We start from the raw sequence: 13,696 nt of genomic DNA, 5'->3' as shown, positions 1-13,696 counted from the left end.
ACCGGGTTGTTCATTACAGACTTATAAAAACAAAAACAGAAATTAAGACTTTCTTTACTCCATATTTTGAGACTACCTACTGAAAATAGTCTTTATCAATGCCGCCTAGTAAATGAAGGTTTAAAACATACCCCTTTCAACATGGCCTCTTTGTCTACCATAACGCAGAGGCTATTCCTTTCTGTACTTGCTTGTAATCCGTTTTCAGTGTCAGTGTAATACTGTCTCTCTCCACTGGTGTGTGTTCAGTGCCACTGTTGAATGATATTTCCAGGACAGCTCCTGAGTCACATGAGCTTTCTAGATTGTTTCGGTGTTACTTTCTTTTCTAATGACTGTCCAAGCTTCTATTGCTGTGTGTGTTTGTTCTCCTCGCCTTCAGCTGTGCAGGTGCTCAGGATATGACACTAGTAAGTGTGTGTATGGGATTGTTCAGAATGCCACTGGTAAGTGTGTGTATGGGATTGTTCAAAATGCCACTGGTAAGTGTGTGTATAGGATTGTTCAGAGCCCGCCAAGTCCAAGATTATATCCACTTTTTGACCTTCACATAAGTAGAACTCTTTGATCTAGATTGCCTTGTAGCCTCTTAGAATTGCTTTCCTTCTCAAAGAAACATATGTTTCTTCTGGCTTTATTGAGATAATGAAAGCGCCTGAAGATGGGTCCAGAATAAATAAGAGTGTATAGAAACATCCTCAAAATTGTTATACTTCTGTTTTGTAGTATTTTCCGATTAGTTCAGAAGGCTCTAAAATATGTTTGAAGTCTATGACTCTTTGATTTACTGTTTTAAATATATCCCTCGAATAGATTACGGCAGCATCGCCCTCTGCGGTCTCCCCCTAACTACTACGGCACCCATAAGAGCGTCTCTAAACGCAGCAGCGAGACTCATCACTGGATCAAAAAAACACTCACACATTTCCCCTGACCTGAAATCGCTGAACTGGCTGCCTTTTGAAGCCAGAATACACTTGAAAATCGCCTGCATGACGCACAAGGCTGTCCACCTGAGCTCACCCGGATACCTCGCTCAGAAGCTGACAATTTCTGGAGGCTACAGAAACACTAGAGGCTCAAACAATCTTTTGCTAAAGCACCAAAAATTCCGCAAGGAAAAAACCTATAAACGCTCCTTCTCAGGAATGGCACCCAGGATCTGGAACTCACTCCCCCCTGAAACCAGGCTCATCTCCTCCACCATACTTTTTAAGAAAGAAGTAAAGGCTATCCTCATGGCTAAATACACTTGAATTATCACTAGGGAAGATTTTTACAAACGCTGAGCCATTCTGTTCTACTGATCATTTTGCATTTTGTATGACTCGTGTTATTGACTTACCTGATTGTTTACGCTGCCACCTATTTTTATTTGTATCACCATTGATGTATCTATCTGACTACGCTCCTACATTTACCCTCCCCACCCCAATTGTTATTTACTTACATGTTGTACCCATCGTCTGTAAAGCGCTCTGATATCTGCAAAGATCTTGTTCGCGCTATATAAAACTTTCAAAATAAAATAAATAAACAAATAAATGTATACATGCTAACAAATACAGGATTTTGGTGATTTCCGTTTTTTCTGGGGTTGACATAAAAATTCTGGTTAAGTTTGCAAAATATTGTTACCCGGCAACCTGAATAATAAAGCACTGCAAATATGCAAAAAATAGGCCTATACCCCTTCATCTAGGCCTGGTAAGCACCATGTTCCCATTTTCCTTTGTTTTTCAACTCGTTATTATTGAGTCTTTTTCCAAACATCGGTCAACGACAGAGATCATGCCGTTCCCATGCAGACATAAGCCAAACATAATGAGTGCAGCCATTAAGACGCCCGTTTCAGGTGTGGCAAAGGGGAGGCAGTGCACAGTTAATTACGTTTATAAGGCAACCACAAAAACAAGCATTTGCAATGCAATAGGTCTCGCATTAGTAAAGTTTGAGCTATTGGTATTGTAAATGACAATTTTTTTATTTATGTGTTGGTTTTGAAAATAGCAAAATTAATAGCTTTGTCATTTACAATGCCAATACTTTTAACTTTTGCAAATGTGACACCTATAAAATTTGTAATGCAACATGTTTTGTATTTACGTGACTTAGATGTATTGATATTACAAATAAAAATGGCTTTTAATTTTTTTAAATAATTAATACTTAAATAAAAGTGATTTTAATTTATAATGGCAATAGCTTAAACTTTTGTAAATAACTTTTGTGAAGATTATGTTCAGTGTATTTTATTGTGATGAAAATCCAAGAACAGAAGTGCAATATTAACATCTTTTTGTGACATTTGTAATAAAGCTTGAAACATTGAGAGAACATATTTGAACCTGTTGTTGTTGAATAGTTGCACAGATTGATGCTGTGGTGGGGCTAAGTGATGTTGTGGTGGCGCCGAGTGATGCTTTGGCGTTCAGTGATGCTGTAGTAGCGCATAGTGATGTTGTGGTGCCCCTGAGTGATGCTGTGGTGATGCGGAGTGAGGGCGATAGACATATAGATAGAGTGAGGGCCATAGATAGATAGAGGGGGTTAGATAGATACATAGAGTGAGGGCCATAGATAGATAGAGGGGGTTAGATAGATACATAGAGTGAGGGCAATAGATAGATAGAGTGAGGGCGATAGATAGAGTGAGGGCGATAGATAGATAGATTGATAGAGTGAGGGCGATAGATAGAGTGAGGGCGATAGATAGATAGAGGGAGGGCGATCGATAGAGTGAGGGCGATAGATAGATAGATTGATAGAGTGAGGGCGATAGATAGATAGATTGATAGAGTGAGGGGCAATAGATAGAGTGAGGGCGATAGATAGAGGAAGGGCGATAGATTGATAGAGTGAGGGGCGATAGATAGATTGATAGAGTGAGGGCGATAGATAGATAGAGATGGATAGATAGATAGTTAGATAGAGTGAGGGTGATAGATAGATAGATAGATAGATAGATAGATAGATAGATAGATAGATAGATAGATAGATAGATAGATAGATAGATAGATAGATAGATAGATAGATAGGATAGATAGATAGAGTGATAGAGTGAGGGGCGATAGATAGATTGATAGAATGAGGGTCGATAGATAGATTGACAGAGTGAGGGGCGATAGATAGATAGATTGATAGAATGAGGGTCGATATATAGATAGATTGACAGAGTGAGGGGCAATAGATAGATGGAGTGAGGGCGTTAGATGGAGTGAGGGCAATAGATAGATGCAGTGAGGGCGATAGATTGATAGAGTGAGGGCGATTGATAGAGTGAGGGCGATAGATAGATAGAGTGAGGGCGATAGATAGAGTGAGGGCGATAGATAGATATAGATAGATAGAGTGAGCGAGATAGATAGATAGAGTGAGGGCGACAGAGAGATAGAGTGTGGGGTTGTGTGTGTGGGGGGGTTGTGTGTGTGGGGGGTTGTGTGTGTGTGGGGTGTGTCCGGGTGTGTGTGTGTGGAAGTGAGTGTGTGCGGTGGGGGGCGTGTGTGTGGGGTGTGTCTGTGTGTGGGGGGTTGTGTGAGGGGGGTTGTGTGTGTGGGGGTTGTGTGTGTGTGGGGTTGTGTGTGTGTGGGGTTGTGTGTGTGTGGGGTTGTGTGTGTAGGGGGTTGTGTGTGGGGGGGTTGTGTGTGGGGGGGTTGTGTGTGTGGGGGGGTTGTGTGTGTGGGGGGGTTGTGTGTGTGGGGGGTTGTGTTTGTGTGTAGGGTGTGTGTGGGGGGGGTTGTAAGTGTGTGGGGTTGAATTATCATTTAACTTGCAACCAAGCAGCTTCTGTTCACAAGCTTGAAAGCAGCAGTTACATAAATCGGGAGCTGCAGCATGCCCATGGCTTGCCAGTGCATGTTGCAAATGAAACTAAGCATAATGTGTCCCGTCACACCTTCTTATTTCAGAATACAGCAGTGCACAATGTTATAATTAATGCGGCTGTCTGAAAAATCATCCATCTAACAAAGAATTTGTGACAATAGATCGGTATAAAAAACTTTCATAAATAGATTATTGATTTGAACAAAAGATACAAACTGTAAGTTATATGTTAGAACTACACAGCACTGTAATAAGACTGCTGGAGAGTCTCCTTGTCTGCTTTGTAGATCTTTTCAACCTGCAGGCCTAAGATGAGGGAAGTGGAGGAGCAAAAACGAGAGAGAAAGAATGGAAGAAGAAATGGCAGATGGAGCTCAAGTGTGAGTGTGAGTGACAGAGAAGAGAGAGCGAGAGGAGAGAGATTAAAGGGGAGAGAGAGTTAATGAAGGGGATAGAAATAGAAAGAGAGAAAGGGGCGGGGAGAGAATATAGGGGGAAAAAGAGAGAGAATGAAGGAGAGAGAGAATTAGAGAGGAGAGAGAGAGAAAAAGAGATAGAAAATGAGAGGGGGCAAAGTTAAAACAATGCCAACATTTTTTTTCAGGGACATCATATGTAGCAAAAAAAGAACACAAACGCACACATTTGGGAACCCTGAATATTCCTAAATACTGCCATGTAAAATGCAGCTCTGCATGTCAGTGCCTAGTGACGGATCACGCGCCTGGAAAAGCTCACAGAGAGAAATTAAACGAAAGGACGTGAACAGATAACCCAGGCTTTTGATAGAGGGGGCAAAGCTAAAACAATGCGCCTATTGCCTGTCTTTGTGAGATGCCCCGTCTGTTGTTCCGGTCTGTGTGAGAAGCGCCCTCTGTTGTTCCTGTCTGTGAGATGCGCCCCCTGTTCCTTTCTGTGTGAGATGTGCCCCCTGTTCCTGTCTGGGTGATATGCCCCCCCTGTTCCTGTCTATGTGAGATGCGCCCTCTGTTGTTCCTGTCTGTGTGATGCGCCCCCTGTTGCTCCTGTCTGTGTGAGAAGAATCCTCTGTTCCTGTCTGTGTGAGAAGCATCCTCTGTTCCTGTCTGTGTGAGATGCGCCCTCTGTTCTACCTGTATGTGAGAAGCGCCCACTGTTGGTCCTGTCAAGTATGAGAATGAGTGAGAGAAAAGAGAGAGCAAGAGGAACAAGAAGCAGAGAGCGAGGAGAGTGGAAAGAACAAGGTAGGCGCTGTCTACCACCGACAGATGATCGTGGCTGCAATTTACGAGGCGTAAATGAGGATGTGAGTAACGAGGAGCAATGGTTTCACACCTGTAACTGTCCTGGTACGTGTATGACATGATATGACGTGTCCACACCTGCACACACAGCGATATAATCTCCTCTTTCAAGCACTTACGAAGAGTAAACAATGTAATGGTACAAGCAGCAGTCACTGACCTCCGCCAGACAGAAGTACTGTGGCAAGCCTCTGACATCACACAGGTATGACTGGTGCCCGGTTAGCAAGAGAGAGCAGCGGAGCTCTGGGGTCAGACGGCGCAGTGATTCACAAGCGCCCGGGGCATCCTGAGGTGTCCACACGGGATCAACAGACAAGTGTGTGTCATTGAAGCTGTTGGCTAAAGAAATCAGACACCCACACAATGTGGCCACATTCGGCATGGGGCCACTTGGCAACTATGAACTGCACAGCAGTCACCAGAGTGGATTATGTACCCCTATCTTACAGAATGGGAGATATGGAAGAGGGGGCTGTTAAATACTTAGTTCTAGCGGTGCAAATCACTGGGGCTGCAATAGGGATTTAGATATTGTTCAGTTAAAAAACACAAACAAAATGTAGGTGAACGTAGATGTTAATGGCGCAGCAGTTGCTATTCCAGCCTCAGAGTGCAAATGTTGTCGGTTAGCAGACAAGTATATACAAAGAGCAGTGAAGTGTGAAGCAGGGGACGCGAGAGCGGATCCCTTTCAAGTGAAGCTTTCTGCCGCTGGAGAATGTGAGCCTGGTGGGGAGGGGATGGGGGGGGGTTGGCGGGATGCCAGCGAGTGGGAGGGAACGGGCCAAGCGCGCGTTCATTGAGAATGTAGTACCGAACTGGAGACTTAAAAGGCACCAACAAAAAACAAGTCAAACATCATCCATTACTCTGTTAAATACCAACCCTAAACACTCCAAATAAAAAAATTAACCCTGTGTACAGTATCCATCCACCAACTTTAGTGTCTTCCAGAGCTCATATTAACCGTTTTAGGTGTACTTTTTTTTCCTCTCCACCACATAAGGATGAAAGACAGAGTTGGCCCTGTAACGGTTTGAAACATCATTGGGAGAAGTGCCCTGTGTTTACGACTGATGTTGACTCAGTAAGTCTACATCAGAGAGATGTGTCCAAATGCAGGTCCGTGCTAGCTGTGGGTGGCCCAAGAAGTACAAAATACATCTGCAATAGGGATAATAAACGTTTTAGCACAAACTTTGTAGTTGTTAGTATGTGTCCCTACCAGGGGGGAGGGATGGCGGGCACAGATATTTTAAGGAAGAGGTAAATGTTTGTCAGCAAAATAATAACCCAACGAGTGTGGATGGCTGCTGGCTGACCAAGCCACGTTATGGCAAAAACAATACTTCTTTTGGCTGTGGAAGACTGCTGGGAAAGTTGCTGGCTTATAGACGATTGTGCATGGCTTCCACAGTAGACGGCTGCTAAACTTCCTCTCCCCCTCCCTGAATATAATGAACTGCTGCTCTAATTGAATTGGCTGGGATGGGAGGAGAAAACTTCGAAATAGTAGTCCTAGTGTGAACGGGGCTGAATCAGTAAAAAAGAAAGCAATACTTATAAATTGAAATATACACCGTCATCGCAAACTAATACACACGCATCACCCGAACAGTTAAAAAACACAAACAAAATGCAGGTGAACGTAGATGTTAATGGCGCAGCAGTTGCTATTCCAGCCTCAGAGTGCACATGTTGTTGATTAGCAGACAAGTATATACAAAGAGCAGTGAAGTGTGAAGCAGGGGACGCGAGAGCGGATCCCTTTCAAGTGAAGCTTTTGCCCGCTGGAGAAGTGTGAGCCTGGTGGGGGGGGGGGGTGGCGGGATGCCAGCGAGTGGGAGGGAACGGGCCAAGCGCGCGCTCATGGATAATGTAGTATCGAACTGGAGACTTAAAAGGCACCAACAAAAAACAAGTCAAACATCATCCATTACTCTGTTAAATACCAACCCTAAACACTCCAAATAAAAAAAATAACCATGTGTACAGTATCCATCCACCAACTTTAGTGTCTTCCAGAGTTCATATTAACCGTTTTAGGTGTACTCTTTTTTCCTCTCCACCCCATAAGGATGAAAGACAGAGTTGGCCCTGTAACGGTTTGAAACATCATTGGAAGACGTGCCCTGTGTTTACGACTGATGTTGACTCAGTGAGTCTACATCAGAGAGATGTGTCCAAATGCAGGTCCGTGCTAGCTGTGGGTGGCCCAAGAAGTACAAAATACATCTGCAATAGGGATAATAAACGTTTTAGCACAAACTTTGTATTTGTTAGTATGTGTGCCTACCAGGGGGGAGGGATGGCGGGCACAGATATTTTAAGGAAGAGGTAAATGTTTGTCAGCAAAATAATAACCTAATAGTGTGGATGGCTGCTGGCTGACAAAGCCATGTTATGGCAAAAACAATACTTCTTTTGGCTGTGGAAGACTGCTGGGAAAGTTGCTGGCTTATAGAAGATTGTGCATGGCTTCCGCAGTAGACGGCTGCTAAACTTCCTCTCCCCCTCCCTGAATATAATGAACTGCTGCTCTAATTGAATTGGCTGGGATGGGAGGAGAAAACTTCGAAATAGTAGTCCTAGTGTGAACGGGGCTGAATCACTAAAAAATAAAGCAATACTTATAAATTGAAATATACACCGGCATCTAAAACTAATACACACGCATCACCCAAAAAAGAAATTTTGATGTGGGTAAAGGTATATATTTTCAAGAAATTAGCATTAACGGCACCTAAGCACTTCCGTGAAAAAGTTATTTGCTGTTGTGGCTTGATAAAACAGATGGGTAAGAAACACTACCAGTGCCTAATGTGGCAGGCACTGACGTGACAGTCGTGGATTCTGCGCTGGATGTACAGAGAGTGAGGGACAGAGGAGGAAAGATGGGAGGGAACACGGCCTGGGGGAAGCCGGCTGGGGAGGGGGAGGAGAAATCCGAGTAAGGCTGTGGAACAGATGGCTGGGCAGAAATGCGAGTCACGGCCTGGCGGCCGTGATGTGTGAAGCAGTGGGTGGGGAGGAAGGAGCAAGCAAATGGTAAGGGGAGCCTTTGAAGAGCAAGGCAGGGGGATAGAAGCACGTTCACGAGCACGTGCACTTCTACAAATTCGGATCGTGAAAAGTCAGCTTTGTGGTTTGGCTGCAATAGGTCTCTCTGCGAGACCTAAAAATGTACCCTTTGGATTGCACAAGCCGAGAGGCATGCTTACTAAAGTAAGAGTCCTGGTGTGGGGCAGCAGGCAGCATTTCTTAATCTCTTTACCTTCAACTCTTTAACTTTTCTAACAATCAGTAACTCCTTTGAGGGACGGTATTGAAGGAGCAGGGTTATTGAATCTCTCATTTGCAAAATAATCATTAAAAAGTTAACTGTGTGCTATTAATTGAGTTTGAATCTAACGATGCGCATGCGTAAATGACAATGCATTTAGAGAAAACCTGGGGTAGGCTGCAAGCCTGCAAATGACTAATGTAGAAATTAATGACTTAAGGGCTGCAAGTTAATGATCATACTAATGCTTATTCAAATCGTTTGCAAACCATTAATATTGCTAAGCAGAACACTTTTAGAGAATAAACTCATGTAAAAGATATGATATCCACATGGTATTGCTCTTTTCCTAGAAAATGGCTTTTTCAGGGCTGGAGAAAAAGGCCTCAGAAAATCTAGCTGAAATATTATAACCATGATGTGAGGAAGTGAGAGGGCTTAATCAATTTTCGTGTGTCTTCAGTTGTGACCAAGGTTACGGAGGAAACAATGAGCCTCTGAAAGCGAGTTCCTCTCGAAGCGAACATGTGGACAGAAAAAGTTACAATAAACCTGAATGAACTGTGAACATGCTGTGGAAGAGAAAAATACATGACCAAGACATCCCTTGTTTTAGTCAATTAGAATCTTTAGTTAGGTGGGATGGATAGAATAGAGGCTGGATTAGTGTGAATTTGGGGTATAATTATACCTAGTAAGTAGGTGGAGTTAGGCGGCGTATTTGCGAGAGGAGAGAAATGTATCGCTGTTTCCTATTCTTGTGAGCTGGCTGATGATCTTTGCCTGACTCTTAAACTTTGCATTTTAAATTCTTCTTTGACGTGCCCTGCTTACTCTCATGGTAGGAGGGTAGCATTTCTAATCTACGACTTGAATTATAGGTAAATTTTATCAGTCTCTGATTTGCATAAATATTTTGCAAATGATTTCTCTTCTTTTGTCTCTCTACCGGTCCACGACCCTATTGCGCTGTTCATGAGATGTGTACTGATTTGATTGAAAACGAATGTTCTTAGTGTGTGAAATTTGTGTTTTACTTGTACTTAATGAGAATTACAGTATTTTTAGATAAAGATTATTCTTATTTACAGAAAGGTGTCTGTTGTTATTATGGTATACAGGATAAATTCTGATTATTATTTACCAAATCCCTGCCTTCTTAAAAAAAGATCCATCATCTAGAGGTGATGCACGAACAAGTAAGTTGCTCTAGACTCATGGAGTGTGGAGGAAACAAAAATTATTTGGGTCGAGGTTATGAATTAACATTTCTGAGTTTCAGAAACGCTGTACCAGTATCATTAGTGCACTCAAAGGCTGTTAGATTTACAAAGGGTGTGTTTTAAGTGCTCCGAACAAAACATCTTTCTCTCTCTTTCCACAGTTCCCCTCGTCATGCTTCTCATAAATTGTGCTTTAACAAAATATGCCAGTGTCATTGTTGGGATTGCTGAAGCTCCCCCAATCTTAATGACCAAGCTACATATTTTTAACAATAAAGCAAATCATTGTTTGTAGTTCTTTGTCTTCATAGGACAAGCAAGTACAGTTTTTAATATCGTCAGAAACATTTTATGTTTAAAGTATTTTATTCATGATGACACACCAAGGCAAATACACATCATCATGGAGCAACCTATGTTAGCCAAAGAGTCTCAACTTTTGCAGAAAGCTATTAGGCATAGGCCACACATGGTAATCCAGCATGGTAATAGAGAGAGTGCACAGACCCAGTGCGACACAACATTTTAATACAAACGCCACCCCTCACCCCAACTTCCAATCACACCAACCCGAATTCCCCCCACCCACCCCACCCGTCGTCCAGTGCACAATCATCATATAATATGTACCTCAAGGGCGTAGGTCAGAAGGAAAGGGGATCTCGTACCAATTCACCGGTCAGGTGCCGGCGGGCTTGTGAGTCACAGGAGGCGGAGATATCTCGGACAGGTGAGTTCTCTGAACTCCGTGAGCAGTAAAGAATGAAACGGCTGCCAAAGTTCGTTAAATTGTGCTACGTCCCCAGCCACCACAAGAGACAGTTTTTCCATACCCAGCACATGCCACAATTTATGGAGCCAGCCTGTGATGGTGGGCGGTGTGACAGTGCGCCAGTGTATCAAAATATTCTGGACTGCAGAGCCTAGGGCGATGGCGATCTGCCTACCTCTGCTGGACCTGAGGGGATACATTAAGTCATTTGGGAGTCCTAATAGGGTATATGCGGGGAAGAGCGGGAGCTCAATACCAAAGTGAGAGTCTATTTCGTCCAGCACTTCCTTCCAGTAAGTGGCCAGAAGAGGGCAGTCCCATAGAATGTGCGTAAGCGTACCCCGATGTCCACACCCTCGCCAGCATGTGTCAGCCTTACTGCGGTCGAAGTCGTGTATCCGCTCAGGCGTGTAGTACCAATATGTGGAAACTTTGGTGAATGTGTCAGTGAGGCCCATATGATATGCTGAGTGGCGCGCCCTGTAGGAGATGTGGTCCCACTCCTTGGGACTCAATGTTCTCCTGAGTTCCCTCTCCCATCTCTCCCTCCCGGGATTGTGAAAATGTGTAGAGGGTAGTTGTAAAAACCTATATAAATCTGTGATTAGTTTCGAGTCTGATGTACGAGACAACAGCCACCTCTCACACGGTGAGAAAAGCCTATCCGCCGTTTCTATCACTTGCGGCTGGAGAGCCCAATGTCGGGCCTGCATATAGCGGTGCCTCTCGGTCTCGGGGAGAGAGAATTCCTGACGGAACTGCGTGAACGGGATGACCCCCTTGGGCCCATACAGATGACATAAAGCTCTACACCCTGCTTGCCGCCAGTGCGCGAAAGCTCCCTTCTCCATTCCGGGAGTAAAAGCCGGGTTGTCTACCAACGGCGAGAGCGGCGATGGAAACGAGGTAAGGTCATACTTAAGGCAAGTAGCCTCCCAAACCCGCAGAGGCACACTAGTGATAAAGGAGGCGGAGAGATTCTTAGGCCTATGGGACCGGTGCAAAAACGGTATCTCCTGTAGAGGCCGACCTGCCACCGCTTGGTCCTGGAAAAGCCAATGCTTATCCGACTCCCACCTGCACCATTCTACAAAATACCGCAATTGTGTCGCTTGAAAGTATTTAGGGAAGTCGGGATGCCCAGACCTCCTGCTTCAGGAGACAAAAGGGAGAGAACCCTGCGCAGTCTGGGTTTTTTCCCTTGCCAAATGAAGCGTGCCACATCTGACTGCAGCTGCGGGATCCACCCGGCCGGAGGCTGAAGCGGCAAAGCCCTGAACAGATAGAGAGCCTGCGGCAAAATCGTCATCTTAATGGCAGTGATCCTTCCCAACCAGGAGAGGATGCCGCGGTTCCATCGGCCAAGTTCCTCTCTGATCTTCGCCCCCAAGGCCGCGTAGTTAGCCGAAACCATAGCAGGTAACGTGGGTGCTAACTTAATCCCTAGATACGGTACCGTCTCTGAGGACCAAAGCAGGGGGAATCTGTTCTGTAGGTATGCCCTGGTGGCCGGTTCTAGGGAGATATCCAAAGCCACCGACTTCCCCACATTCATCCTAAAGCCTGAGACCGCGCCAAATGCGTCCAGCTCCTCCACACAAGCTGGCAAGGCTGTCTGGGGCGTGGCCAACGTGAAGATAACATCGTCAGCGCAGAGGCTAATCGCATGGGTAAAGCCACCCATCTGTATCCCTTAAACCGCCGGGTTAACCCTCACCCGCTGAGCGAACGGCTCCATGTATAAAGCAAAGAGCAAGGGTGAGAGTGGACAACCTTGCCTCGTGCCTCTCTCAATGTTGAAGGCCGCGGAAGTGTATCCGTTCACGTGGACCACGGCTGTTGGCTCTTTGTAGCAGTTGAGGACCATGGAGCGAAACTTCTCCCCAATGCCCGCCTTCACCAGTACCTGTTCTAAAAAGGGCCAATGTACTCGGTAGAACGCCTTCTCCGCGTCAACCGCTAGCATCATGCGCTCTCCAGGATTCCGAGAAGCCTTCTCCAGTAAGTGGACCACCCGCTTTGTGTTGTCGACCGTCTGCCTCCCTGGGACAAAGCCTGCTTGATCCGGGTCAATTAGACCGGGAAGGTGGGGCGCCAGGCGACTGGCCAGGATCCCGGAATAGAGTTTTAAATCTACGTTCACGAGGGATATCGGTCTATAGGACCCACAGTACTTCGGGTCCTTCCCTGGTTTAGGGATGACCGTGATGGAGGCCCGCAGGAGATCAGACAGGATGGCTCCAGGTTCCACGAAGGAGTTAAAAAGGCGAGTGAGCGATAGGAGCTAACGATGTGCAAAACGTCTTATAAAAAAGGGCGGAGTAGCCGTCCGGGCCCGGCTCCTTACCATGTTTGAGTTTGGCAATGGCCGACACCACCTCCTCTATTCCAATATTCCTATCCAGGTGGTCCGCCTGTTCGGGTTCCAAGGACGGCAAGGTGACCAAATCCAAGTAAGAGGCCGTGGCCGTTACGTCCGGCGGATCACCAGCGTTGAGGTTCTCGTAGAACCCTCGGAACACGGCTGAGATACAGGCATCTTCCGTCTCCAGACTTCCCGTGGGGTTGGAAATCTCCTTTACTATCTGGCTCTGCCGGGCAACCCGGAGTCTATTGGCTAGCAGCTTACCACTACGATCACCCCCTGTGTAAAAGGCGTGACAAAGCCGTAGAGCCGTGTATTCTGCCCGATCCATATCCAAGGCCGCCAAAAATTTCCTTGCCTCTTTGAGCTGCCGCCAAATCCTTGGCGCCCCCGTCCTCCGATGGATCAACTCAAGCTCCCGAACCCTATCCGTAAGCTCATCCCTCTTAACCCTTCGCTCTTTGTTGTCAGCCGCGGAGATCGACAAAAATTCCCCCCTGAGGACAGCCTTCAATGCTGCCCACTGTGTGCCCCGAGTGGTATCAGCGTTATCATTGTGAGCCATATAGTCCCGGAGCACCTCTTCAATACGGTCTACCACCACCTTCCTATGTAGCAAAGTATCTCGGGGCGCCAAGTCCTCGATGGTTGAGTGGCAGGGGGCAGACACAACGAAGCCTCAACCGGAGCGTGGTCTGACAAGGATAATACCCCCATGTCCACCGAAGAGACCAACGCCTGTACCGGTGAGGTGACTAAAAGGTGATCAAGCCTCGCATAGGTCTTGTGCGCATGGGAATAATACGAGTAGTCCCTATCTGTGCGGTGCATGCGACGCCAGAGGTCCAGGAGATCTACCTCCGCAAGCCGTGCCTTACAGCAGGCCGAGAATTCCCCGACCTGCGGGGAGCGCTGCGCCGATCTATCTACAGCAGAATCGAA

This window comes from Lissotriton vulgaris, chromosome 6 (assembly GCF_964263255.1).
Source record: "Lissotriton vulgaris chromosome 6, aLisVul1.2, whole genome shotgun sequence".
Taxonomy (NCBI): domain Eukaryota; kingdom Metazoa; phylum Chordata; class Amphibia; order Caudata; family Salamandridae; genus Lissotriton; species Lissotriton vulgaris.
The sequence above is the reverse complement of the archived record's forward strand: the minus strand, read 5'-3'. Positions refer to the sequence as shown.